At 44.6% G+C, this 5,925-nt stretch overlaps 1 long non-coding RNA gene across 6 annotated transcripts; it reads left to right on the top strand.

Annotated features, from left to right (window-relative positions):
• The first annotated feature begins 1,203 nt into the window (after positions 1-1,203).
• Positions 1,204-5,544, top strand: LOC127321898 (uncharacterized). 6 transcript variants are annotated; one of them, XR_011752004.1, is made up of 4 exons: positions 1,204-1,514; positions 1,638-2,365; positions 3,230-3,561; positions 3,939-5,544. It is a non-coding gene; the product is annotated as an uncharacterized lncRNA (long non-coding RNA). The 6 variants fall into 6 exon arrangements; XR_007864391.2 differs by having other exon boundaries at positions 3,906-5,544; XR_011752002.1 differs by having other exon boundaries at positions 1,624-2,365; positions 3,230-5,544.
• Positions 5,545-5,925: the final 381 nt, after the last annotated feature.

Raw genomic sequence — 5,925 nt, 5'->3', positions numbered from 1 at the left:
GCTCGAAAGCAGGGCTGGCAGGTCGCGTCTTATCAGTCAAAATCAAGGGGACAGAAAAACGTCATCAATGATGTCATGAGGAATGATTGCATACGAAGAGATAAGAAAGTATCGGGTGATCAACTTGAGCCTATGCACGGATTGCGAGCATCCGCACCTAGGCTCGGGGGCTACTCCCATCGGGAGCGCTGGCGCGCACCCGATAGAATAAAGACTCGAAGGAAAAACTTGACTCGAGTCTGCACCCGGACGTAAGCGCCCGTGCCCAGACTCGGGGGCTACTCCCATCGGGAGCGCTGAACGCGCACCCGATAAAACTTTTTTCACACTCCAGGATCATGCCCGGGGACTTGATTCTGTGTAGGGTAACGTTGTTTTGCCATCGGCAGTTAACCAACAAAAGTTGGGCACGTTATTCGTTATCCCTTGCATAAAGAAAATATATCAGATGACCTACAAAGACTTGCAGGAAAAAACGGCAGAAGAAGATGTTCGAGTGGTACAACTTGAGTCTACACACGGATTGCAAGCATCTGTACCTAGACTCGGGGGCTACTCCCATCGGGAGCGCTGACGCGCACCCGATAGAAGATAGAAGATAGAAGAAAGGCAAGAATGATCGAGGAGAAGAACTTCGGAAGAAGACATGCTTTAGTCTCTACCCGAACTATGTTCGGCTAGACACTCGGGGGCTACTGACGTGGGCATTACCCTTCGGATAACCAATATTGCTCTACCCTACACGGTCCAACTGGAGGCCCATAAAGGTATCCGATGGCAAGATGGACGACTAGGACGGTGCGACGGAAGATTACTTGAAGTACAAGACACGGAAGAAGCCGAACAAGGAAAGATTAAAGATAGATCTACTGTAAACCTACTCGTACTCGATTAGACCTCTCGAGACCTGGCCACCTATATAAAAGCCAGGAGAGGGGCTATCGAGGGACACAATCAATCTTAGCAATCTTAGCCAACAGAAGCTTAGAACTAGGTTACCCTAGCAATTAGCTATCTCGACGAGATCACAGCCGAACTATTCGGCACCCCATTGTAACCTGCTTTCATCATAATCAAGAACAGACAGGCAGGACGTAAGGGTTTTACCTCATCGAGGGCCCCGAACCTGGGTAAATCGCTCTCCCCGCTTGTCTGTGAACCGATGTCTCGTGTCAGCTTGCAGGATTCCATCAACCCTAAGCCCCTATAGGGCATTGCCGAGGAGCACCCTCGACATCCCCGCACGCGCCTTTCAATGGCCGGCCGTGGTCATCACCGACGCGCTCCGGCCATCCCCGCCGCTGCAGTAGCTCTCCTCCTGGACGGCGGCACTCGAACCTGCCGTATGGTTCGTCGGGTGGGTGCCCAACGACCAGCAGCACTGCTGGCTGCTCCTCGACCCCGTGGTGAGCGGTCACTGCGAAAACGATGCCGGCCACCATGCCTCATCCAAGCTCACCATGGGTGCTGAGCCAACACCGTCATCTCCTCGCCACCAAAGTTCTTGATAGGAGGTACGATTCTTTTTTCTGGCCATTTTCAGTTCTTCCTGGATCTGTGTGGATTGCCTCTCAGGATCAATTTGTTGTTGTGATTTAGGTTTGATTCGTTGGGTTAATTGAGTTTTTGGCCTGCAGGGCCTTGCCCATGCCGACGCCCAAGCCCGTCAGCCCCGCCCCTCGCCCTTCACAGCCGGCGAAGACGAGATGCTCTCGGTAAAGTACGTCGGCAGGCGCCCTCTCTAGGCAAGCGCAGCTACGGCGTGAGGCATCGCTCTGCTCGCCTACCTTGGCTCCCGCAGCGGAGAGTACCATCGTTAGCCTCTTCCTCGAGTTCGTGTTGGGCGGCTCGCTTGCCGATGAAGTGGAGAGGAACGGGGCAGCCTCGAGGAGTCTGGGCGTTCTCAAGGCGAGGAGAGATCTGTCGCTAGGCTGCGTCGCCTGGATGCCCCGGGACGAGTTGATCCACTGCCTTGTGCTGGTCGTTGAGGGAGATATTCCTGCTTGAGATCTACCACGGCACGCTGCACGGCGCCAATGGGTTTGGGGGTGAGTAGAGGTACTCGCAGCATGACCCGGTCTTCGCCAATCCTGACTGCGCTGGAGAACCAAATACTGCTGTTTGTGTTGGACCTCCTGCTCGGGATCGAACTCGGCCATATTGAGCAGTCGCCATGGCCATCCTCGATGTGCGGCTCTTTTACCCCTTCATGCCCACCGACACACTAACAGTTTGCTGCAGGGCTTCATGTACTGGATGGCCTCCACGGTGCTGATGTCTTCTTTGTCTCGATGATGCCCCTCGGACTGTTCTTCTTGCCCCTGTTCCTGAGAGGAGTACTGCACCTGAGCCTGCGAGGGAGAAGGTAGGGGCTTGATATGGCTGCTAGCAAGTATTTAATTTTGTAAATAGGTTCGGGATTTGTTTACATGTGACAATTTAATTAGTTCGATTAGATAAAACCCCACGTGTTTGCTGCTGAAGTTTTCAAATATATTGCACATAATGGTTTGATGTAAAATCAAAACCAAATATAACCGTGATAGAGCATGAGCTACAGAAATAACATGTCTTGTGGAGTAAGTGTTGCTGCAGTGGCATAAGTGCATATAAAAGCAGGACACATGATTAAGAGAAAGAAAAAAAATGTTGGATTAAATTTGAACCTACAAATACAAATATTACCATAGCTTGCAATTTCTACTAAAACAGAAGCATAAATACTTGGCAAAAGGAGGACAAACAGTTTTAGTCTGAACTGTAGATTGCTATGTTTTGTTGTACAAAGCATTAAATGAAACAATGAATTACCGAATAATATTTCTTGCCACTGCATACGATGAAGTAGGATACACTTCCTTCTGAATTTGAGTTCTGATGGTATATCTTACTGTCATTTGCTTTATGAAATGTATTGAGATTTATATTTAGGTAATAGAATTCATATCTTCAATTTGATTTTTCATAGTTTGCATAGTCATTCAGACAAGAAGCAGAATATGTGCCAATCTTTTGTTGACGACTCTCCTTTCCTAGCGTTAGCTTTTACTTCATATCCATTAACTAATGTACAGTCAGTCATGAACTAAGCGATTTGACCTTAGGTTATTGTGTTCTATTCACATTACAGTGCATAATCATTTGCCGTATGTGTTAAATATCTGAAAAGTAGATATATATAAAAATGCATGCTAAATGCTTTGTATTTTATACCCTGTTGCATAAACAGATGCGTACATGTCCAACCGCAAGTTAAAATGTCATTTTGAGAGTTTGATTTTAAAGAAGCTTCGACATATTCTATGGCAGAGGCGCTCCCGTCGTCCCCCGCCAGGACGGTGGCACCCGATCCTTTGCATCTACGGCCGTCGTCGAGACGCGCATGCCGTCCCCCGGGATGGTGGCAGCCAGGTCCCACCTGCTGGTCCGCTTGTGGAGGGATGGCCTGATACTGTCGGCTGGTCCGAGTGTGGAGGGATGCAGCCGTGCCGACAGCATCCATTGGCTCGGGCTTGCTTCCAGTTTCTCTCCCGTCCATGTTTGAGTCGTCAAAGGACAAAGGTGTGCGCGTGGCTCCCCTTCTCTGTCTATTTATTTTTTACGTTCTCTTCTATTAAATTGTACTTCTTTGTGTGTAGTTCTTGTGAAAATTCATGGGCTGTTTCGGTCATGCTAATGGAAACTTCATTTGGTATCAAATATGATCCCATACAACTTTTTTTAAATGTTTATATCTGACACATTGTAGTTCAAACCAATGTTTAAATTATTCTTCCACGACACTTCTTTCAGTAAAAGTACTTGCCATTGAAAAAGGCTTTGATAACTTTTTATTTCTTTTATAATGGATATCTCTTCTTAATGTTCTACACCGACAATATGATTTCTCTATATTGAAATTTCAGTGAACCTGACTCTCTTGAATTTTCTCGGCGAAGGTGTCACCCCCTGCGCTACGACAACCTTGACACACTCTACTGGCAGTCAGCGGCCTCCTAACCCACTACCACACCAAATCACTCCTTGGAATCATACTCTGAATTGTTGGGGGATTTTGGTTTCCTTGCTTAGATCGGGCAGTTTCAGCCGCTCCTGGTGACCATCCAGTTCCAAAAGGGAGTGCTGGTCCAACTGCTGCATATGTCTAGCTGTTTATGCTCTAACTATTGCTACGTTCATTGTATTTTGTTTGTTCGATCAGGGAAGGAGGGAGAGAGAGAGAGAGAGAGAGAGAGAGAGAGAGAGAGAGAGATGTCTGGCATTTTTTAAATCTTGTGCAATTTAAGGTAAATTTAGCAATTCATACGTTAGCAACTGCAAATAATTCACTTCATAGCATGCAATGGAGATACAAAGGGTTTTCACATGTAATTTCATTCAGAGGTATATGATTTTTTCATATTAGTTGACATTGTTAAAGATATTTTGAAAACTGCATCACCTTGATATCTATTTTGAGAGGATTTTTTATGTTTCAAAGGATCTGTTGCAGAGGCTAAGGTGATTAGTGCAACTTTAGCTAATATATAAAGACCACACAAGTTAAAGGTGAGATGAAGTATTCAGCTGACAGAGAGCAGTCTTCACATGCGACACCAAATGTGAAGCAGCGTGCATATCTCATCAAACTTGATATTACTCTTGCAATTAATTCAAGACCATCTCCTATACTCCGTAGTTTCGCTACGCCATTGAGCAGTGAGTAGAATATACAATTCATCTGAATCTGTAGTCTTATTGATTCCATGTCCTTTAAAAAAGTCCCCAGGTTGTTTCTTTTCTTGGTGGACTATTCCTCAATTGACAGACCATACGCTGCATCTTATAGACTCTTTTCTGAACTGTTTATCTTAAGTTGCTTTGTGGAATGCTTGACAACATACTTTTGTAGGTTGTGGTAGCAGCAGAGACAAGAAACTCCTTAGGTTGCATGGTTAGGCAGCTGCCAAACGACCAGTTTGAAACCAAAGGAAGAAGGTTTATCTATGGCAGACCTGAAAATACAAGAGCGGCTAGAACTATTGGATCAGCAAATGCCTACTTTGCAAAAATAAAGTTACCTGTGGAAAGCAGAACATGCTAGAATAATGTATTGTAGATTTCAAGAATCTTTATGACACATGGTTATATTCACTTTCATATTTGTGTGATATAAGTAACACTTCGTCACAGGAAATTCTGTTTTTTCTATTCTACTTTTAAGGGTATTCTTTTGGTCTAATTAAACAGGTAATTGCAACTCTCTTGAAATAGGTAATTGCGAGTCTCTTAAACAGGTAATTTGTCACGCGAAGGCAAATTCTTCTTGGACTTTGGTGAGATTGCAGATCTATGTAGTAGTGCAGAAAGAATGTTTTCAACTGAACCAATCATCATAAAGCTTAAAGGGTCCATTAAGATATTTGGTGATTTGCATGGTGAATTTGTCATCTGATGTGTTTGTTTCATTAGTATGGTTCTCCCTCAACAGCGGGAGATACTGCGTGAGCATCTTTTTGATTTTTTATTCTGAGGATTTGCTGATATCAAAGGACTGCTTAAACACCTGGTATTTAGTTGATTTTAGTAACATATGCTTCTAACAGCTTGATATGTACATGAAGCTTCTCTGACTCTATTATTGTTTCCCTGGTCTCACATATATCTTCTTGGCATTTCGGTTACATTGGTTACTTCTTGGGAAATTGCGTCGATGGTGACCAAGACCCAAAAAACCTCAACGAGTGCGCCCCTAGAATGCAATGTCCATGTCTTCTAGCACCTCCAGTAACAACCAATATACCTTAACCATTTTCAAAATGGTGCAAAATGACAATCTATACAAAATCACATTCAAGTGAATAGATAAAAAATGAACTACATTATTTAGACACTAAGAACCCACAAACATTTACCATCAAAAAATACAACCAAACAGCCACCATA

This window comes from Lolium perenne, chromosome 2, assembly GCF_019359855.2.
Source record: "Lolium perenne isolate Kyuss_39 chromosome 2, Kyuss_2.0, whole genome shotgun sequence".
NCBI classification, from domain to species: Eukaryota; Viridiplantae; Streptophyta; class Magnoliopsida; order Poales; family Poaceae; genus Lolium; species Lolium perenne.
The sequence above is the reverse complement of the archived record's forward strand: the minus strand, read 5'-3'. Positions and strand labels throughout refer to the sequence as shown.